Genomic DNA, 24952 nt, shown 5'->3' with positions numbered 1-24952 from the left:
ATTCAGGTACTTTGCTTCCTTTTAATTTAAGAACGAACTGGATTCTTAGTGGTGGATATTGTAAGGACTTGATTTTGTGAATTATTCATTTTTATGGATTTGACTATTTTGCCCATTCTCGTGATTACTATGTGATGTTTCTGGGGTGTGGAGTTGATTGGCATGATTCAAATGCATTTTGGTGCAAACTAAGCGTGTTTGTGATTTTTAGAGGTTAAAAAAGGCTTATAATTGAATCTGATCAACATTTGTTGTGCTGCGTGTCAGACAGCAAAAAAGATTATGCCAGCAGATCTAGAATGTTGATTTAGGTTAGTAGCATGGTTGCTGTGATTTTATGGCTTTTACATCTTATTTCGACCTTCTATTCAGGTAATTATGAACTTAGGCCTTTGGGGTCAATTTTGTGAAAACAACCTTTCTTCAATAATTTGGTGTTGACATTGAGTCTGAGATATTGAATTTAATAGGGTATCATAGCTCGTTTGTATTCTGGGAGTCTGAATGAACCCTGAGGGGTCCGCGGAGTCTTGGAAGTTTTCCAAGTCCCAGCTGGTGAAATCGCTAAAATGGCTCTTGGGTCACTAAAGCAGCCAGTCGGTCGCTTTAATGACTCAGCTCCCCAACTGAGGGCTGCTAAAGGGGTTGCACGTGGGTATTGCTAAAATAGCACTTGACCTCTTAAGCGGTCATGCCTGATTCAGTATAAAAAGCTCTTTTCCTTATTTTCTTCCATTTTTGAGGTTTTGAGCTTCGGGTTAAGAGGTTTTTGGGAGAGTTCTTCCATTTTCAAGCTTAGATAAGATCTAAATCAATATTTCACTTATGTTACTTCGATTCTTATCATCTAAAATCTGAAATTTTGTGATTTCAAAAGTAAAATTGGGGATTTTTGGCCTCAAAGGCCTAAAATGGTGTTTCTTGAATTTAAATCTCAATTTCAATCTGTTTTCACTTGGGTTTTCTTCTTTAGGTTCCTTAAATCATGGGTAATGTGTTTACAATATAATTTTGGTTTTAACTTTTGTTTTCAAAAACCCATTTCAGAGGTTCATTTTCACTACTAGAAAACATTAAATTTTCGACAGCTAATGTAGTCGAAATCTGATCGGAAAATAAGGTTGTTCCAACTACTTTCCGACTGATTGACAGTAGTCAGAATATAGCTTATCGGAAAAATATTTCCGACTACACTAGTCAGAAATTTCTAACAACTTTAGTCGGAAATGCAGTTGGATATTTAATAAATATTTATTTAATAATTATAAATATTCCAACTACTCTAGTCGAAAATTTAATAAATAATTATTTAATAATTATAATTTTTTTGACTGGTGTAGTCAGAAATTTCATAAATAATTATTTAATAATTATAATTATTTCGACCACTGTGGTCGAAAATTTAATAAATAATTATTTAATAATTTTAATTATTCCGACTACTGTAGTCGGAAATTTAATAAATAAATAATTAATAATTATAATTATTCTGTCCACTGTAGTCGAAAATTTAATAAATAAATATTTTGATAATTATAATTATTCTGACCACTGTAGTTGAAAAATTAATAAATAATTATTTAATAATTATTATTTAAAAATTATTATTATTTAATAAATAATTATTTAATAATTATTATATTTCATTAGCTTACACTGCTCTTAATTTATGAACAACGTAATTAATGTATTTTTCACAACAGGATCAAACATGATAAAAATTTATAAATACAACCACTTCAAAACATCCAAAACAAATATCAAATCAAATAGTTCAAATAGTTTAAACATGTAAATGTCACAACCAAAAACAAAAACAATAACTACAATCTAATTATCATCAGATTCATTATCTTCCTCGTCATGAAATACTTGCGACATGTGCTTCTTAACCAACTCCTCAAGCTTAGCAAACTTAGCATCATTACCTGGACATTGCTGCTTCAAATCCACAATTTGCTTTTTCATCACTTCCATTTCTTCCATACTTTGCAAAGTAGAAGAGGAACTGGAAAACAATGAAGGACTACTCGAGGATTGGAGATCCCCTGTCCCATGGGTTCTACCTTTCTTTGGACCACTTACCACAGTTGTCTACATATTATTCTGCTCTGCAGGTGATGGTTGTACAAGGGTAACATCCTCTGAAGTAGGTTGGATTTGACGCCACTCTTCTATGCTTTTTTGAAATTCTTCCTGAAAGAAAAATTATTTGTCAGTATGTAAACAAGCAAAGTTGAGTAATAATAAAACAATGTATGTAAAAATTATTATCTTACATATGCATTCTTAGCACGTGTTTTGACCCAATCTCCTCTTGTACCATCCTTGTTTTTCTTCCTATGCATCTCTTCATATACCAGAATAAAAGGAGGCTCTTTTCCCCCATTTTCTTATTCCTACAAATTTTAGAAAAAGAGATAATGTAAGTATTATCAATACCAATTTCAGTATTCAAAGCCTCATGTTCCAGCTGCAGCATCTTCCTATGATAATAATAACCATCATAATCACACGGTACATGACTCTTTATTTTATTACTGAAAAGTTTATTTTGGTAATCTTCATTTTCTTCTTAGTCTAATTAAAATATGGTTAAAGATGTGACTAGTCCCAATTTCCAACTATGATTTTCCTGTTTCCTTTACTGAAACAGATACATACAAATCTCTACAGTTACCCTAGCTAGTTATAATATATATAGTATATGGTAGTAGTAGTATTTAATTGTAAAACTAGTATTCTCAACTAAGTCTCAAGCCCAAGAAAGTTAATGTCAGCTATATAATCGAGGAAAACATCGTGAAGTATTTTGATTGAATTAACAAGTCATAACATGCTTGGTAGAAGAACCACCAGGAGATTGATCAACCAAGTCGTTCACACAATTCAAAGACTAAATGGATGAAGGTGTTAGCTTATTTATTCAGAAAAAGAATGAAAATCAAGTGCCAAAACTTAATGAAGCATTTTGCCCATTTTGACACTTCTCTGCATACACTGTGCAGTAGATTGAGTATTATTGTCTCACCTTTTGCATATCCTGCAAGCTAGCTCAGACATATACGTGTGGCGTCTCTTGGTTATTTTGTAAGGGATGGTATTATAAGGCTCCGCAGAGCAAAGTATCGGTGAATCAATCCCAAGCAATTCGATATAGGCTATATCATCTAGGAAACTCAATCCATTATAATAATGGAAAACAACACGACGCATTCCGATTGACACTAGTGGAATGTGAAATAGTATTGAGATTAGCAAATTATAACATTTGCAGGACTAAGAATGGCATGGTCAGAATACAAAACTTCTTGGTAGAAGAACCAACTCCAGATATGCAGATAAGGACTAGAATGTACCTAATGATATTTATTTAGTTTTCAAATAGAAAAAAGGGTAGCCAAGATGAATAGCCTTTTAGCCAGACACTAAAGGTAAAATTCTAAACCTTTTACTCATAAAAGCCTATTCATAACTCATACAACAACAACAACAACAACAAACCCAGTGTATTCCCACTTAGTGGGGTCTGGGGGGGGTAAGATGTACGCAGTCCATACCTCTACCTCTGATGAAGTAGAAAGGCTGTTTCCGAAAGACCCCCGGCTCAAGGCCTATTCATAACTCATAGATACTAAAAAAGCACCAGATATGCAGATAAGGACATCTATACTATCAAAAACAATTCAGAAACACCCACATACAAGTGCCAAATCTTTAAAAAACTTCCCTTTATTTTATCAAAAACATTGGTGAAATAAATTAAAAAAAAATCAAATAGAATCCAATCTTATCAACAATGTGGACTTCAAATACAAACCAATAAACAAAAACATGCATCTCTCAGTCCAGGTAAGGCAACAACAATTAAAAAACCCAAAGTTACCATATACCAAACATGATCTTACATCATTAATTCCCAAACTTTTTACCCATAAAACTCTACATAACAAGGTTCATATTTCTTACATACTAAAAAAAGGCACATACATACTAGTAAAAGTTATATAGTCAACTTTGGTAGTCACCACCAAGAATCTACTACTACTTTACATGGTAACAAATTCCTGATAGAAGAGTTGAGTGGTAAACAAACTGGATATAAGATCAAGTTCACAAGAAAAGAAATAAGCAACAACAAGAGCAAGAAGATGTCAACAACAATGATAGTGAATTGAAATAGGCCACACATGGCTTCACTAGACTTCAAGATGAACAACAACAAGAAGATAACAACAATAATGAATCAAAATAGCCCTACACAGTTTCAATATGTCACCGCTTAGAACATTGAACTAAACAAAACAAATAAAAAATTTAAGCTAATATTACCAATCTTCGTTGGTGGGTAGCAAAACTCATCGAATCTCTAGTGTGCAATGAGCCACCCATTTGAGATGCTCTATTTGCCTTTGCCCGTTACCTCTTCGCCCTATATTCAGGAGTATTCTATTTTCCAAGAACTGGACCCACACATCAGCATTCAGCCAACCAGGTTTTTCTAAGGTCCTCCAAGCCTCATACACGTGTTCTTTGGTCCGTACAACTTCTTTCACATTGAAAATGCGTTATATTTCATTTTCATGACAAGAATTCCATGCACACTTTGTCTGCAAAATAGTTTAATATAAAGTCATGAAATGAGTTGACGGATACAAAGGTAAATTCATCATTGATAGCATACTGAAATATGGTAAATTCTTTGATTTTTACTATACCATAAACTGGTTCCACATAATAATCCTAACGTCGACCCCACGACTCCATGTAAAATGGTTTAATTGCTTCTATAATCATATGTATGCTGCTATATACGGGAATGAACCTGTAATAAAATTATAATAAATTATCTTAGCTTTCAAAAATTTTAAAAATTATGAAAAAACACAAGGTTTACTTACCCATTACCATCAAGGCGGATAATTAGCCTCCCGTTGTCGTCATATTCTACTACCTCTTTAAATTTTTGAATCTTTAAAGCAGCTACTGTAGCATTAGACGCTGTAGCACTATCAATGGATGGCGATGTTGATGTGCTAAGACTTCCAATTCTCAATCCAAAAAGGCTTGGTGTGGATGATGTTGAAGGTACAGATGAAGAGCTACTATTCATACTATTATGGGGAGAAGAGGGCTGGAACTGGTGGGGCGAAGGGGGCATTAAAAATGCATCTGGAAGTGAAATAGTTGCTGTTGGAGGAGGAAGAATATTTGTGGTAACAGGTGGTGGTGGTGGTGTTGTATATTGACCTGCGGAAAGATTATCAGGTCCTTTCTTACCTTTCTTACGCCGTCCATTACCATGACCTTTTGATGCCATTGATTTTCTTTATTAACCACCTAAAAAAAAAAAGAACTACTAAATGGAGTTAGTCTTTGTTATGCTTGCCAGATATATTTCTTAGATCAAAAGAAAATTAAATTTTGCATTTCCTATAGTACTGAGTGAATGAAAGCCTCATAACAAATACTTCACAAATAAACAACTTACTTTTTGCAGAGGAACTAAAAAAGTAGGATTTAAGAAAATGCAACAAGACAAGCAAATCATGCATAGTACCAGTAGTTTTACCACTGCTATTTAATCAAACAACCAAAAATGTTCTTAACAAAGAAAAGACACTATATTGTCAAGAAAAATAGTAAAAAGTAGCAGCTAAAATAAAATTCAAGACCTAGTTACAACACATTACTACTATTAATAACAACTCAATCCCCGTTGCTTGTTTCATAGTCATTCATCAATTCTTCCTCATGGCTTGTTTCATATTCATTCATCGATTCTTCCTCATCACTTGTTCCATTTTCAACAAGTAACTCTTCCTCGCTTATTTTAATTTCATCAGTTGGATCTTCCTCGTTATTTGCCCCGGATGTTCCTTCTCCATAATTATGAAAATTTAATCCAAGTTCAGAAGGATCAAATTCTTCATATAGGCCTTCGTTATGCTGCAACTCACCTAGTAATTCATCATCCATCCTTTCTTTAACACTTAAAATGTCATTCTGATACGCTGCATCCAATGCATCCTCTACTTTAACTTTACCCACAGGCTTCATTTTTATAACTACTCGCCATGCTGATTTATTCTTATACAAAGGATAAGGAGCGTAATGCACTTGTTTCACATTTTATGCAAGGACAAATGGATCATAGAGTTCATACTCCCTTGTACGCTTAATTTCAACTATTTTGTACTGAGGGTGCACCTTTGTACCTAACCTAGGCATATGATCATACCACTTACACTGAAAGAGAATCGATTTTTTCTTTGGCTAACCAATATGATAATCGAGTTCTAAAATCTCATTAAGCATACCATAATAATCAACACCGTCATTAGCTTTCACCCAAACCCCACTATTATTGGTTTTCTTGCCCTTAGAGAACTCTTCTGTATGAAATCTGTATCCATTAAAAGAGTACTTAGAAAACTTTCTGACTTTAGCATCAGGTCCCTAAGCTATATCACGTAAAAATTGACCATTTGGGTCACAATTAAGTGGGTTATGAACCTATAAAAGGTTCAAAAAAAAGTTAGAATTTAAATATACATAAGATTGAACAAAAGTGTAAATCATATTAAATATTTAAGTTACACTTTCATATTCTCTAAACCACACTGAAAACATAGGATAAACAACAACATCACTGTGTAAAACCACGAAGTAGCTGTCCGACAAAGTTATGACTTTCATTAGTTAAAGCTTAGATAGACCTTGAATGATTGTTCTTAATATAAATAGACTCACTTATAAAAAGACAAGAACTCGGGATAATTTAATAATACATGTGTTGTAGTTGACTTAAGCTCCACCTCATTCAAATATTGAAGTGGACCACCTTTCGGACTTCCTTTACCTAGTTGATTGAATATTGAAAATGGTGGTGCTGAAGGATGTGTATTATCTCTGTCATCATGCCTATTAGGTCGGTTTCTCAGATATGGTACATCATTTTCAAAATAATACAAAAAAAATAAGAGGTCTCTTTAGCCAAATAAGCCTCACATATTGATCCCTCAATTCGGGATCTGTTTTTTATGGTCCGCTTACATTTGCTAATAGTCCTGTATAGTATGATATTTTAGATGAAATAATGTTCAATAAAAACACATGAAGGTAAATGTTAAAAGTCAATAGCTCTCAAATGGATACATCCATCTACACTGAACAGGCCCTACAAATTGTGCCTCTCGCACAAGGTGAATTTGAAGATGCTCTATAACATCAAAAAAACCAGGAGGAAATTTTTTTGCCAGTTTGTCTAAGGTTATACGAATGTTGATATCCATCAAAGATAGGTTCTCCTCCCTTAATGTGTTAGAACATAAATCTTTGAAAAATAAGCTTATCTCTGTTATGGGCTTCTAGATTCTATTGGGCAATGCATAGAATGCAATAGGCATCAATGACTCCATGAAAATGTGATATTCATGGTTCTTCATAGAGGTCAACATTCCTTCCTTCATGTCAACACACCTAGACAAATTTGACGTATATCCATCTGGCATTTGTTAACCCAATCATAAATCACTCTTTTATCCTCCAAAGTGAATGTGTAATTGGCCTTGGGCTTTAAGTATGTCAGGTAGAAATCACTGTTCCAACAATACTCCTTTAATTCTATCCTAGCCTTTAAGTTATCTTTTGTTTTGTTACTTACATCCATCACAGTATTAAACAAGTTGTCAAAGAAGTTTTTCTTAATATGCATGAGATCCAGATTATGAGGTAGAAGATTATCCTTCCAGTAATCTAACTCCCAAAATATGCTTCATTTAGTCCAATTATGTGTAACACCATAACCAGGTATCTTGGATGGTGGAAACTCTGTTACCTTAGGTAGATTCCTCACTCTATTCCAAATTTTTTCTCGTGACAAAATTGGCGGTGGCTCCTCAAAATCATTTTTATTCTTCATAAAATTAGTAGTATTTCTCTTAAACTCATGTTGCATTGGTAAGAATCGACGGTAACAGTCAAACCATGAGTTTTTACCCCCATGTTTCAAAGCGAATGCTTTTGTGTTTTCCATACAACGAGGGCAAGCTAACTTTCCCGCAGTGGACCACCCAGACATCATTCCATAAGCTAGAAAGTCATTTATAGTCCACATCAAAGTAGCACGCAATCTAAGGTTTTGTTTCATTGATACATCATATGCTTCCACACCTTCATGCCACAATAAGTTCAACACATCAATCAATGGCTGCAGATATACATCAATCAAAACTTTTGAATTGCGAGGACCTAGAATAATGCAAGTTAGAAATATATACTGACTCATCATACATAAAAATTGGCAATATGGGTATCCTTGGCTTTCTTTTGATGCATAGATTCTATATTTTCATATTTTAGTTGATTTTGAGTCCGTTCGTGAGGTGTAAGGCTTCAGATTGAAGGCTTTTAGACTATCTTTTGGCATTCAAGGTAGGTTTTAACTTAACTTTCTTCAGACTGGGCTTGGTAGTTAATGTCGATACAAAAGCATGTTAAGGGTGTGGAAACTAATCATGAAAATGGATTTAATTTCCATATTGTTTTGTATGGGGCTATATGTATTGATGTGAGTTGATGGTTTGGAACATTACTTTCTATGTGTGACCGTGTGGGGTCCTATGCGATATTATTGGGCTTGTGCTCATGAAATTAGTTGTATATTGGTTAATTGATAAGCCTAATGTCGTATCAATGATGTGTTTCTAATTTATTTTATTCTATTGGAATATGGATAATGTGGTTTCATGGATGGTTGGGATATTGAATGGTTTATGGATCACTTGGTTGGTCTATTGGTTGGATATGAAAATTCTCATTCTGGTTGGTTGTGGGCATTATATCCTCATATCATATATATTTATAAAACATTGGTACCACCATGAAAATAGTGGAAACACTAACTTTTTCTGACAGAAAATATGACATCTTAAAATCCATCTACCGAAGGATGTGTCGGAGAGGAGATATGGATATGGTATTAGATTTGGACTGTATATGGGCTGATGAACCCCCAATGGGTCCTATTTCAGGAATCTTTAGCTCCATAGGTGTATACGGAGGTTGTGAGACAACCTAGTGCATCACATCATCATTGTCATCTTTATTGCATTTGTATTTACTATGTACCTTTACTTTGTTATAGTACCTCTCATAATGTATACATATTTATGTGTATTCCTTCCTTTGTACTGCTATGTGTGATATCTGTATACTTGTATTCCTTTTTTGTATTACTATAATGTCTGTGGATATTATAGAACTGTTAGTGAAGACGTTGTGGGCTACTATTTGCGATATTTTCTGGTTGCAGGTGACGTGCCCTTAGTGTGTATTCTATATGCTTTATTTTCTGCTTTGTCAATCAGCCTATGATACCTACTAAGTACAATTGGGCCATACTTAACCCTGCTGCGCTCTTTTGGTGCAGATCCTGGTTTGAGTGCACCTTATGGTGGTTGATTTCGAGCAATACTTTGGAGCTATTCAAGGTAGCAGTTGGATTCTAGCTTACAGAGTTGAATACTACCTTTCTTCATTTAGAATAGGTTTTTATTTTGCATTCAGAGACACAGTTATTCCTGTTTTGGATATCTTTTTTATTTTGAGCTCGAGTTGTACAAGTGATGTTCTTACACTATAACACCAGGTTTTGGCATTAGGGTATATGAAATCTTTCATTATGTTTTTTTGCTTTTAATATACGGTGTGGTTTGGCTTTAATATAGAAGCCTTACTTTGGGTTATTGTTATTATTTCCCTTTTTGTATTTGTTTATGTGATAGTCTTACTTGTCAAGGCTTGCTACGACAAGTGCCATCATGACCCTTAGTTTTGGGTCATGACATTTATGTCATAATTTTTAGTTACATATCAGCTTGGGTAAATGGCTTACTTGTCAAGGCTTATCCGCTATTTGTGCTATCATGACCCTTAGGTTTTGGGTTGTGATAATAAAGATCATATTGATAGAGATAGGGAAGAAAGCGTAGTACTCACGGAAAGGAAAAAGCCATGGAGATCCAAATTAGTACGGATGATACTAAAAATTTCTTTGATAACTCCTCCAAATATGTTTTTTCCAGTGGTTCCCTTGCTCAAATTCCCAGTGATCCTTGATCACACCCAAGCTACACCTTTAATCTGAAGATTATATAGTCTCTGTCAAATATAGTAACCTAACAAAAGTTGGGGTAGAATCCCAAAGGAATACGTGGAATTGTGGCTCTTAACTGCTGTAATCAATGGGCAGAACTGGAAAAGTAAATGGAGGGGGGGGGGGGGTTGTAGTGACTATATCGAACAAGTAACTAATATTAAATCTGGTTGCAATTCAATTATAGACGAACACTAGGGTTGTGTTCCCCGTGGATTCTAACTCAGTAAGCTTCTCGTGCTCGATCAAACTTACAACTATTGTGCATGTATAGTCTGGTAAGATAGGTATCACTAATCACCTCTCGGCACTATTTGGTAAATTTCACTCATCTCCTATCAGTCTTAGAGTGTTGCATTACTAACCTTTACCTTGGACCCTAATTAAAACTATCTCCTCCCTATCTCAAGTTGATTAGATAGGAGTTAACTGGCTTAAAATAATAGTATAAGTAAGCTTATTTCGATAATTAACCCAAAATCACCGCTGAGATTTCCTTTTCCCAATATTTACCTCCCTCTTGAGTTTATAGTGAATACAGGATGGATCCTAACGTGTGCACCAATTATGAAATCAATCAAAGCAAAGAAAACCCCAATACATGTAGCAACAATACTCTAGAAGGATTGAACACTTCCCCTACTTCATTATGTAGCCAGGATTCCCACAATCCTAGCTAAGGGAGATTAGCCGCTCATGCTTGTGTAATGATTAAAGATTTCATATTAAAAAACATTCAACAATCACAAAATAATCAACAACTAAATAATGCAAAACTTTAACTTAATTAATAACCAAAATTAATACAAAGTAATTCCAAGACCAAGATGGACTAAGAATCAAATATATGTTTGTGCATATAAAGAGTGTGTAAACTCTACTAAAAAACACATAAAGGGTATTTATAGTACATGAGGAAACCCTAAATATAAAAGTCCAGATGAAGAAGGACAAAAAAGGTCGGTGGCCACTTATTTGGGCCACATGTGGTCCGCTGTAGACCTAGGTAAGTGCCAGAAAATTTTCCTGCACTGTTTGCTCTCTGGATTTTGGACTTCTGGTACTTACCTTACCGACATGTGGTCCATAAGTACTACATTCGCTCCCATGTAGACATAGGTAAGTGTCAGAAGTTTTCCTTCAGCTCTTACACTCTCTGGATCTTTAATTCTGGTACTAACCTTTGTCACATATGGACCACAAGTGCTACATGTGATCCACATGTAGACATAGATAAGTGTTAGGTTTTCAAATTCTTGCAACCAAGTATCTAGACTTCAACTTAAAGTACATGCTTTGGTCACACACACCCAATAAAAGCCATAAATACCCAAAAATTGCTCAAGTAAGTAACCAAAAACTCCATTTTTTATATTTTTCTTGAGCTTAGCATCCGATACCTAGTTTTCTGCAAAGCATAACAAAAACACATTATATCTAACAAAACAACCTAAGAAACTTGCATATTTTCATCATTTTAAGCGTCAAAAGTGCTATATCGTGTCAACACCCTCAACTTAGAATGTTTGCATGTCCTCAGGCAACACAACACAATAAAACAAAACTACACAAAACACAACGCTTAACTAGGAGAATCTAAGCTATCCAAAGTAGTCAGTCAATACTTTAAGCACAAACCACAATATCCTCTCCTATCTCAAACTTTCAAAACCAACTGTGTATAACCATGAAGTATAATAATATGACATAATGGGATCAAGATATGGCATTACATTAGCAATAGACAATCATGCATGTATATTCAAGTTACCCTACCCAAAACATGTAAGCGGTTAGCAATATGACTCATGTTCCCTCATAATAAAGAATTCCCAATCACTCATATGAAATAATGCATGTCAATGCAGGGACAGTCGAGATACACTCAGACTCAAAAGAGAAGTTCCAATCAATGTCTATCAAATACCATAGGCTTGCCTTTATTTTCTTTACCTTAGTTTTCAGACAGTCAAGTTAGGATCACTATAGGACTTTTCTCGGCTTGTAATGTAGGCTTAGGGGGGCTGGTATGATATATATGGATATCGAGTGACTAAGACTTCTTGGCATGACACTAACATTGGGGTCCACTCCTTAACCATCTTTTATTTTATTCGACCCTTATTTCTCCCTTTTTGTTTTATTACACATTCAGGTTGTATGTGGTTTTCATATTCTTTCTTTTTACCTTTTTTCACAATTTTTTTCTTTATTTTTCTACAATACCCAACCCTACTATCTTTTTCTCTCATTATACCCTTCCACATACCCACTTTACATCACACACCCCTATGATAGCCACCCTTAAGTTAGGCAATTTTGCCTAAGTTGAGGTGCACAATATCCAAGGAGGAACATGACAAAATAGGTTATAGCGTTAAGAATATCAAGGTGTAACAAGAAAAATAGGCTATAAGACTCAAATTGAGGGATCAAGGGACACAATTTACACATGGAATGCCATTTAGGCTCAAAGTGTACTAACATAAAAAATAGCCTATGATCCTTTCCTAACCAACTATCCTACAACCTAGGTAAGACTAACCAAACAAGTTCTGGATTTAACATACAAAGGGAACTAAGTTGCATCTCACACACACATGGCATAGAGTCAATATTACAAACTAATACCTATTCGGTTCATGCAATTGTTAGCACTAATTATCATGTCCCTAATTCTAATGCCTTAACAAGATCCACATTGCTCACACCTATATACATTCATATAGTCTTAAAACAAAATTTTAAAGGGGTATCATTTTTCCCCAAAATCAATCAAAAACATGACAACTACCCTGAATGCTTAAAAATCTCCTAATTATAGAAAAAAACAACACAATATGAAACAAAACACAATATGACACAACTTTTAAACTAGATATGTCGGTTCTACAATCTTACCGCAGCCAACAGAAAAAGAAGCACGACAACAAAAACCCACGGCAGCTACGGTATACCTCACCCCCAACTAAAAGACTGGACACTATCCTTAATATGCTAAAATAATATAAAACAAATTGAATGAGGACATTCCTGGGACACACTAAATGTTCGTGTCTTTGGCATCCCCAGATGAGGGTATATCCACTGGTGGAGGCGATGGTGGTGGAGGTTCACTATTAGAGAAGGCAATCTCTGTTATCTCATCACATCTATGCCTCTCAACAAATGCAGTCTCACGCTAATCATATGTGGCCTTCTCATATGACATATTTGGATCCTGCAAGTCCCTCTCTCGGCCTATCGTGGTCCTAACAATAGGAACTACCTCGTCATCCTCCACAAATAGGTTAAAATATCTGGGTCTAGGTAGAGGTACCGACTGTGCAATTAGGGTTATGACCAGAGAGATGGCTGATATGTGGCTCTCAGTCAGTGAGCGTACGTCGACTTTAAGTATATCCATCTTCTCTCTAATAGCTTCTAGAGTTGGCACCTCAATAATTGTAAACCTATCTATGAAAAGTCTCTCAAAAACATCACTACGTGTATGTAGATCAATACTTAGCTGTGACAAAGAACCTATGTATATAGACTCCCATCGAGCCTCTATCATCTCTAGTCTATTTCGGATCTATAGTCGAATCTGCTTATACAAAGTAGCCACCTCTATCTCTATATTCTCTAATTTTCTGGTGGTGGCACTCTGTTATCCACTAATCTCTACAAGAATACATGAGAAACTAACACCATACCTGATGTAGCAGCTGAAGTAAATCGGTGAGTAGGCCGTAAATATATGCCAATTGACTCTGAGGTAGAAATCATAGTTGATGTAGATGTCGTTGGGGTCCCCTCAACTTGTGTACTAACCTTGGGTTCTCTCACTTCTCTCCTATTAGAAAATCCATACATGCTCCTACTTCCTCTTTCTGTACCTCACCATTGACTCTGAACTTTAGTTCCCATTCTTCATATCAACCATTGTTCTACTTGTGGGCATAAATGGTTTCCCTAATATGATAGGCATCTCGGTGTCAACCTCACAGTAAAGAATGACAAATTTAGAAGGAAAGATAAAGTTATCAACTCTCATAATTGCATTAAAAAAATGCCCATAGGTCTCTTCACAGTGCGGTAAGCCATCAATAGCGACATCGTAGTCGGTTCAGAAGGGCTCAAGACCAATTGCTTGAATAAAATCAATGACATCAAATTTATGTTATCTCCTAAGTCACATAAGTTTCTAGCAAACTAGAATGACCCAATAGTGCATGGTATAGTAAATGCTCTGAGATCACTCTTTTTCTGGGCTAGAGACTTAGTCGTGACTGCACTACAGTAATATAATCCATCAACATCCTTAATGGTAGTCCCTTCATTCTTTGCAACCAATTAGTTTATAAACCTGGGATATCCAGGCATCTAAGCAAATGCCTCAAGAAAAGAGATGTTTAGGATTAACTCTTTTAGCATCTCAATGAATTTCTTAAACTTCCCTTACTCTCTATTTTGATCTAGTCTTTGAGTAAATGGTGGGGGTGGTCATGGAATTTGTCTCACTTTTGTCTTAGCGACCTGACCCTTACCTTTGTCCTTACCAATTTTACCATTATCACCCATTACTTTTTCTGACTCCATAAAGGTGTCTCATCAATAATAGCTTCATCATGCCTTCACGCTTCTACAATAGGTAATAGGGGATCCATAATAGTTATACCACTCCTTATGGTAATAGCAAGAACATGACTATCTTTTTTTGGATTTTGAATAGTATTGCTCGAAAGGGTACCTGGTTGCCTCTGGTTTAGTGTTGTTAACATCTGCCCAAACTAGTGCTCTAACTACTTGATAGCAGTGGCATAAGATTCAACATTCTGTGTCAACCTTGAAATGTCAGCCTTAGTCTCCTTAAGATTGTTCTTTTGATTTTCTTAACCCTTGACCAGTTTGGTCAGTATCGCCTTCATTCTAGATTTTGTATACTAGCTACCTGGTGGGATGTACCTATCTCCCTTCTCTCTATAGTCATCCTTTTTCCTCCAGTTACTATCTCACTACCTACTATGGTATCAATATCTATCATAATAGTTTCGACCTTGGTTCCAAGTCTTTGGGCTCGAAAAACCTTCAACTGATGATCCAGATATTTTGTTTCCTCCTCGAACTCTGACTCATAAGCTTTGAAAGCTAACCCTGTGCTTCTACTATATTTACTTTCTCAAAACTTGTTGCTACAAACTGCTTTGCCAGTAACCCAAGATCATTTCTTAGTAGCTCAATTTCTTGAGTTACTGAATCATCAGCTACTTTTAGGTCACTAGATGCACCAATAGCATACGTGTTGGATCCTCTCTGAGCCTACCGAGTTTTCCACCCTTGGTTAATGAGCAAGATCTGATATAGAATATTTAAAGCTATCTCTTAGCATAGTATCATAAAGCTCCTCTAGAGATGGTGTTTGTGATAGATCTAGAACTGATGGTTAGGGCTCTGTAGAATATCCCCAATAAGATCGTCCTTGAAATACGATGGTTGGGCACCATACTAAGCTTCTTCTTAAACCTTAACTAAGCCTCGTACATAGATTCTGATCATAGACACTTGAAATTATAAATCTCATCCTTAAGCTATAACATCTTGGATTGACGAAAGAACCGATTCAATAAATGTTGGTGCAACTCACTCCATGTAGTGATAGATCCTTTTGGAAGTTCCCTAACCATAAAGATGCTTCTCTTGTAAGTGAGAAAGGGAACAACCTCAATTTAAGTTCCTCCTAATTCACCCCTGGATTTGTATAAGAAGTGCAAATTCTAGTAAAATTAGCCAGATGCATGTTTGCGTCATCATTAGGAAATCCCGCAAACATACTATTTAATCATAAGAGTTGAATTATAGCACTAGAGATATTAAACTTGACACCAGAGGGAAAGATAGGAGGAATAATAGCTGCAGTCTCTATCGACTCAACGTACCCTAGATTCTTTTCGTCATCTTTATAAGGCTAAAAATACTGGTACATTGGGATCACTTAAGCACGACCATCCTTAACTCTGTTCTGATTACCATCGAGTGCTACTCGGCGGTCTGCTTTATTTCTCTACATAACTAACTCTTCCTCCTGAGCTATGGGTTTAGCATCAAATTCCATTCTCTGATTAACAACTTACTCTAACAATACATTCGTCTGCTGGTCAACAATGTCCTAAACTCCTTCAGGATAAGAGGGAGGGACATGGTGTGCATCATCACGAACGTCTTCAAGAATATTATTTTTTTTGGCTCTCATATCCTACTAGGTGTTTTAGGATCTTCTCTAGATTTGGATTCAGTGGGAGTAAGGTACTGCCTCTACTCCATGTGTTAGTCATAAAACGGTGTACACCCAACTAAGAACAATAAATAAAACACCCAAAAACTACAACAACTTCGATTCATAACTCAATATCGTATTCTTCGACAACGGCGCCAAAATTTGATCATGCCCAAGATACACCTTCAGTCTAAAGATTATGTAGTCGCTGTCAAATATAGTAACCCAACAAAGTTTGGGGTCGAATCCCTAGGGAATACATGGAATTGTGGCTCTTAACTGCTGTAATCAATAGGTTGAACTGGAAAAGTAAATAGGGGGTTTAGAAGTTACTATATCAAACAAGTAACTAATATTAACTCTAGTTGTAATTAAGTCATAGACGAACACTAGGGATGTGTTCTCATAGCTTCTAACTCAGTAAGCTTCTCATGTCAATCCAACTATACAACTATTGCACATGTAGAGTCTGGTAAGACAGGTATCACCAACCGTCTCTAAACACCAATTAATAAATTTTACTCATCTCCTCCCAGTCATAGAGCATCGTATTACTAGCCCTTACCTTGGACCCCAGTTACAACTATATCCTCTTGGTCTCAAGTTGATTGGATGGGAGTTAACTGGCTTAAGTAGATAGTACAAGTTAGCTTATTTCGACAATTAACCCCAAATCCCCATTATGATTTCCTTTTCCCAATCTCTACCTCTCTCTTGGGTTTGTAGTGAATATAGGTTGTATCCTAACATGTGCACCCATTAAGAAATCAATCAAAGTAAAGGAAACCCTAATACATACAACAATAATATTCTAGAAGGATTGAATATTTCCCCTACTTTGTTATGTAGCTAGGGTTCCCAAAACTCTATCTAAGGGAGATTATTTACTCATGCTTGTGTAACGATTAAAAAATTCATATTTGAAAATATTCAAAAATCACACACTAATCAACGACTAAAAAACCCAAAACTTTAACTTAATTAACAGCCAAAATCAATACAAAGTAATTCTAAAACCAAAGATGGATCTCAGAATCAAATATATATTTGTGTGTATAAAGAGTGTGTAACCTCTAGTTAAAAACACATATAGGGTATTTATAGTACATGAGGAAACCCTAAAAATCAAAGCTCGGATAAAAAGTACAAAAAGGGTCGGTGGCCACTTACTTGGGACACATGCAGTCCGCAAGTACCACATACGATCCGCATGTATACCCAGGTAAGTGACAGAAAATTTTCCTGTATTATTTGCTCTCTATATTTTGAACTTCTGGTACTTACCTTAACCATAAATGGCCCACAAGTTCTATATGTTGTTTGCATGTAGACATAGTTAAGTTTCAGAAGTTTTCCTTCAGCTTTTGTACTCGCTGTATCTTCAATTATGGTACTTACCTTAGTCATATACGGACCACAAATGCTATATTCAACCCACACGTAGACATAGGTAAGTTATAGGTCTTCAAATTCTTGCAACCAAGCTTCTGGACTTGAACTTATGGTACATGCTTTGGTCACAAACACCCGATAAAAGCCATAAATGCCCCAAAATTGCTCAAGTAAGTAGCCAAAAACTCCATTTTCATATTTTTCTTGAACTTAGCATCCAAAACCTAGTTTCCTACAAAACATACCCAAAATACATCATATATAACAAAACAACCTAAGAAACTTGCATATTTTCATTGTTGTATGCGTCAAAAGTTCTATATTTCTATAGCACATCAATCCTCTCTTTTGGATCGACAAATCCAAATATCTTTCTGTCAAACAAAAATTTAAAAAACATCACGAGAAATTACGTTGATGTGTTATTATGCTACAAAGAAATGCCTTTTTTAATGTCGTACCTTCATCAAATAGTAAAAATTCTAAGTAGAACAGTAAAGTTTAGATAGTCAAAGATATTACTCAATAGTGTTAAAAGAATTTGGCTGGTGCATACTTTGTCATGGTTGACATTTGGAATGCTAAAGTTAAACTGGTTATCAAAGTTAGTAAAAATCCTAAAACTTATTTTATACCTTCCGTGGAAGTTGACCCTCCAGGTTACTTATTCAGTCCATCATCTAAAGTTATCAAGATGTATTAACTTGTGCTGTTGCAAAACAAAATTTAGAATTAAATTAGGGACAGAGCCTAATCCATTGATTGTTCTTGGAGAAGCAACTAATGAAGGAGATATGTATTACCTTAAAGCAAACAATGGGAGAAACATGGAGAATGAAAATTCAGTGAAATACGGATACACAAATCTGAAGAAAAGGCCTCAAATGCTAAAAATACTGACACAAGTTGAGAAAAATCGATGGGCTAGATGCAACGAACAATTGAAAAAAGAAGCCGAAGAAACAAAAACAATATATCTCTTCAATGATATTAATAATTTACATGATATAATTCAATAAATAGAAAGAGGGAGGAGAAAAGTAGAAAAGACCATGTCATGTTACTACTAAAAAAGGAAATCTAAAATCTTTTCCACCACACTTGGGAAAGCAGAAATTTGAGTTTGCCCCTACTTAGGTCTTACTTTCTGAAAAGATTACTGGTTCTCTCTATAAATTGAAGGGATCTTGCACCCCTGCTAGAGATCGGTTTAAAAGCTTAAAGAAAAGGGGATTAGTTGCTCCTTCAAAATGAGTAGCACGAATAGAATTCATCAGAGCTAATTGTGGAATAACATGAATATAATATTTTTATTACTGTTCTCTAATACACCTTTAAACACTTAAATGTGAGATGCTCTAGACAACAATGTCTTGGTTTATGTCAAGTCAATCAAAATTTAATCCTACAAATGAAAAGTTGAAGTGGGAGAGTGGGTCAATCAACTGTTCTTATAGTTAGAAAAATGGAGATGTGAAACTGTTTATTTTACTGATGCATGGTTCATTACACCAAATATTTTAGTCATGATAAATATTTGCTTTGAAAGAAAAAACTAGTATTTGAAGATAATTATTTTTTTAATTAATTAGAAATGTGAAAAAAATTATATCAATATATCTAGAGAAAAAAAGTAAAATACATAAGGATCATATCATTCTATCACAATTCATAAGAAAGAAATTCATGACACTATTAAGATAATTGAAGATTATTTTGTTTTAGCATAGGTCTTAGATAGGGAGTTCATATCATCATATCAAATTATTAGTAAGGAAAAACAAACCATAAGTCATGGAAACTACATTCTTGAAGAGATTTCATAATTTGGGGTTCATAAAGTAATGTCCATATCTATATTATCAAGGAAGTGCTAGGGACTTGGTAATTAACGTGTAAAATTTTTATTCTTATGAACATTCGTAGTTTTATAGCAAAGACAATAGTCAGGCGAGTTCATATCAAGTCACAAAAGTTATATTCTTGAAAAGAGTTGAAAATTTGGGGATCGTAAAATCCATATTCTTTTGAAAATTATCAATAAAATAATAAATACTTAATGCTTAGTATGGAGGTTATTTAGTTTTATAAACATTCATAATTTATATAGAAATCACATAGGATAAAAATTTGTCATAAGAATAGGAAAATTGAGTAGAGAATTCATGATTTTTTTAAAAAAGAATCAAAGAATTTTGAGTTATGGGGGTTTTACTCTAACCCTAGTTGACTCATTAGAATCATTCAAAAATCATAGGAATAAAATTTGTAGGAAGAAAACGATAAAAGATAGGCTTATACATACCCTAAGTAGTCAAAAAAATTGAATAATAATTCTAATTTTGAAGAACTCCAAGAAATTTATTTTTGAACCTTGAGATAGGTTTTCTTGAATCTTAAAATTATTGTGTAGAATCTTGTCAGGAATTCATAACTAATGATTATGAGTATCTATAAATACATTAATGGAATATACCTTGGTATAGGAGGGTGAATAGAGAAGAAAAAATCATCTTAGGGTTGATGGGAATGAAAAATTCAGATAATATATATATATATATATATATATATATATAATAATAATAATAATAATAATAAAGGAGGATAGTCTAGCCTAAAATTAGGACAAGTGTAAACTTGAGAACTACCTTTTTGAATTCTTGCAACAAAAAGCTATCATTTCATAACCAATTAATAAATAGTAACCGATCAATTTATATAGAAAATATTATAGTAATCGTAAATAAACATTATTAGAAAAAGATGTCATCCCTCAAAATATGTAAATAATACAAATAATAATATTATATTAATAAAAAAATTATGATTTCATTACAATTGAGTAAATCAAGAAAGTATTACAAAAAAAATTTGTGAATTAATAATCAATTAGCAATCAAACAACTTATATGGAAGAAGTTTAATCGACATTTTTCAAAACAATATTTCAACTTTAACTACAATTAAGTTTGACCTATTTTCGTAAAAACATCTATATTTATTCCTACTATATATAAGTGAAGGTTTTAAGTACTACGAAGGGCATTTACATAAATAAAGTTAAATATAAGGGTATATTGTATCATAATTCATTTTGTCTTTGCACTTTCACGTGTTATTACTAGTAGCCATACATTAGATGTGCCTTTTTCCATAGATTTTTACTTTCCAAATTTCACTTTACTTTCCCAATTTTACTTCTTTCTTTAAAAATATCTCCACACGAAGAAGAAACCTCCAAAATCTCTTCACATTTTCTAAAAAAAGGTATTAAAATTCCCCTAAAATTTCTGTATATATAATTGTAGTAAGCTCTCTCTAATTGTAGTAAATCTTTTGTTGGTTTTGAAAAAACAAAAAATCCAGTGTGTTGTTAATCTTTCAACAGCTTGCTACAGTGTTCTCCCTTTTTTATTTTCTACATATGTTTCTGCTGATTTTTTTTTGCAGTTTAAATATATAGTTATCTGGGTTCTAAGTTGAGTTTAGTTGTTAATTTTTTGAAGTTGTATGTATTTCTATTCTCTATTGTTATTATATGCATCTATGCGGGTTGTAAGTTAATAAGCACTGATATTTTCCCCTAAATTTTTCCATAATTTTTCCTTTGTTGCCGTCATTTGAGTATTTTCCTGATAAAAGAAAAGCAAAACCCGAATTGTTCATTCGGCTCTTGATATAGACAGATCAAAAAAGTCTAAATAAGATTCTTTATTTTCAAGTTTTAATGTTGTGTTTGTCTTTTCAAGTATTTCCAATGAATTTAATATCGATTATTTGCCAACTCATATGATTTATCACAATGTTTCCTTCGCGATCTAGCTTTGGGGTTTTATTTTGGAATACTGTTTATTCTCTTATCAAATGTTAAGTCACCGTTGTTAAAATTTTATCACTTTATTCCAGCTATTAGTTTGTGCCGTGGTGGTTGTTGTTCTTATACGTGATCGATCATCTCGACTTTGGTAAGTCCCATACTTCTTGGTGCTTTAATCTCTCTTTTACTTCGGCATAAGTTGTGTCATGTTACACTCATCTTACCACATAAGTATTTGATTGGTACTAATATTACTGTGGATATTTTACATTCACTAATGTCTAGTTGGATGTGTTACAACATTATAAAGTTAAAATGGATTGTCCTTTTCGCTTCTTCTCAAGGTGTCTACTCTTTTCTATATGTCATGTCTAACTAAATTTTCTACGAGACTGATACCTAAAACCAAATAGTTATAATAGAATGGGCATATCTTCTTCAGTTTGCTAGCAAAGTGGACTTCAGTCTCAGCAATTTGGCCATTAATTAACGCGTTTCAAGAACCACACCACTCAATTAATTTAACCAAATAGTAAGTCAAAAATAAAACAGTCTAATTGGACAGTCAATTTAAGCTGGAATTGCAATATAGAGGAGTTATCATCAAAGTGCTCCAGTTCCTGCTTTCCTCCTTAACAAACAAAATAGTAGCAAGATAGTAACCGAGTAAAAAACTAAATCCAAAAACTACATTAAGTATCACAAGAAAATGCATTTCAATTATTCATTCAATACCAATAGTCATGTCTAACATGTTTACCTCTGATGTGAAACTGGGATTTCGTACCCCAGTTATTAGGTTGTCCAAGATAGTGGAAAACTCAATACTCGTTCTGCGCTCAACTGCATGTAGGAGCAATGTTTATTCTATTATCAAATGTTAACTCACCATTATTGAAATTTTGCCATTTTATTTCAGCTATTAGTTTGTGTTGTAGTGGTTGTTGTTCTTATGTGTGATCGACCATCTCGACTTTGATAAGTCTCACAATTTTTGGTGCTTTAATCTCTCTTTTACTTTGGCATAAGTTGTGTCGTGTTACACTCATCTTACCATATACGTATTTGATTGGTACTAATATTACTGTGGAAATATTACATTCCCTAATGTCTGGTTAGATATGTTACCGCATTACAAAGTTAAAATGGATTGTCCTTTTCACTTCTTCTCAAGGTTTCTACTTTTTTCTATTCTATATGTCTTCTCTAACTTAATTTGCTAGAAGACTGACACCTAAAAACAAATAGCCATAATAGAATGAGCATATCTTCGTCAGCTTGGTGGTAAAGTGGACTTCAGTCTCAATAATTTATCCATTAATTAACATGTTTCGGGAACCACACCACTCAATTAACTGACCAAACAGCAAGTCAGAAACAAAGCAATCTAATTGGACAGCCCATTAAAGCTAGAATTGCAATATAGCTGAGCTATCGTCAAAGTAGTCCAGTTCCTATTGAACAAACAAAATAGTAGCAAGATAGAACCCGAGTAAAGTATGAAAAGCTAAATATAAGAACTGCATTGAGTATCACCAGAACATACATTTCAATTATCCATTGAATACCAATAGTCATGTTTGACATGTTTACGTTCGATGTGAAACTTGAATTTTGCACCCCGTTATTAGGTTGTACAACATAGCGAGAAACTCAATACCCGTTCTGCATCAACTGCATATAGAAATAATGCTTATTCTGTTATCAAATATTAAGTCACCGTTGTTGAAATTTTGCTATTTTTTTTTCAGCTATCAGTTTTTGCCATGGTGGTTGTTGTTCTTATACGTGATCGACTATCTTGACTTTGGTGAGTCTCAAACTTATTGGTGATTTAATTTGTATTTCACTTTAGGATAAGTTGTGTCATGTTACACTCATCTTACCACATATGTATTTGATTGGTACTAACATCACTGTGGATATGTTAAATTCACTAATGTCTAGTTGGATGTGTTACCGTATTACAAAGTTAAAATGAATTTGCCTTTTCTCTTCTTCTCAGGGTGTCTGCTCTTTTCTATTCTATATGTCTTCCCTAACTTAATTTTCTACAAGACTGATGCCTAAAACCAAATAATCATAACAGAATGAGCATATCTTCTTCAGCTTGGTACAAAACTGGAATTCAATCTCATCAATTTGGCCATTAAATAATGTGTTTCAGGATAGAGTCTACAAGCCAACCCCAAGCTTAGTTAATGAATATGATGACGTAACAACTAATGCTATTCTCTGTGCCAAAGCTACTGCTTGACATCTTTAATTTGATGAATCTTATATACATAGGATTTTCTTTTACTAGTCATGAAAGGTTTATTAGGATATTGGTTGCTAAGGGGCGAATGAGGTTTTTCAATCCGATCGGTGTAAACATGATATTAATTAGTTTAGTCTTTGTCCTTTCTTAAGAGATTGTGGATTTGACTCCATCATTAATTTAATTGTTTTTTTGGGCTATGTAAAAACTTAGATAAATTAGTCCATTATTCTAGCCTCAAATTACCTGAAGCTTTAATGGCTAATGGATACCTTAATATTGAAGAAGGGATTTTACAAAAAGAACGACAAAAAAGAACATTGTTTGCTGCTATGAATATTATTGTTACAAACTTCAAAATAGAGATAATGAACAAAATGACATTTTATATTCTGGAAGATTATTCCAACAATATTTGGTAGATCAATATATAAAACTTGAAACACAAAGATTGGACTTATTTTTACTCAATAAGGATTTATTTCGAACAGAAATATTAGCGGGGATTATTGATCTACAAAGACTAAGAGAAAGAGAATTTTCAAATATCGGCCAAAAAAAATTCTTGCATCCTAGGTTTACAGGGGTCAACGAGATATACGACGTAGAAACATGGACGCCATTGCATTAGTACAACATTTTGGAAAACCGGATATCTTCTTAACAATGACATGTAAACCTTCATGACTTGAAATAGAACATCTGTTGCTAACAACTGATGAAATACAACATAGAGTTGATTTAATAAGTGAGAAAATACATCAAATCACCCCTCAACTTGTCGCCAAAACTTACTTTAGACCCTAAACTAAACGCATAATTATTTACCCCCTTAACAACTTTCAAGTGAATTAATTTCAACATCAAAATGACAAGCCCACTCTCACAACGGAGAATGCACTACACACGCGCCATGTCATTGTCAAATCAGTGCCACATCACTACCATGTCATTGCCACGTAGTAAATTATAATTTAAAAAAAAAATCTCACACATACTATTTTTATATTAGAAATAAAATTAAAAAATATATATGTACTATATATATATATATATATATATATATAT

At 34.0% G+C, this 24952-nt stretch overlaps 1 pseudogene; it reads left to right on the top strand.

Annotated features, from left to right (window-relative positions):
- Window positions 1-10017: 10017 nt before the first annotated feature.
- Window positions 10018-19061, top strand: LOC107854930 (annotated as a pseudogene).
- Window positions 19062-24952: the final 5891 nt, after the last annotated feature.

This window comes from Capsicum annuum, chromosome 1, assembly GCF_002878395.1.
Source record: "Capsicum annuum cultivar UCD-10X-F1 chromosome 1, UCD10Xv1.1, whole genome shotgun sequence".
NCBI lineage: Eukaryota > Viridiplantae > Streptophyta > Magnoliopsida > Solanales > Solanaceae > Capsicum > Capsicum annuum.
This window is presented reverse-complemented; position numbering and strand designations above follow the sequence as displayed.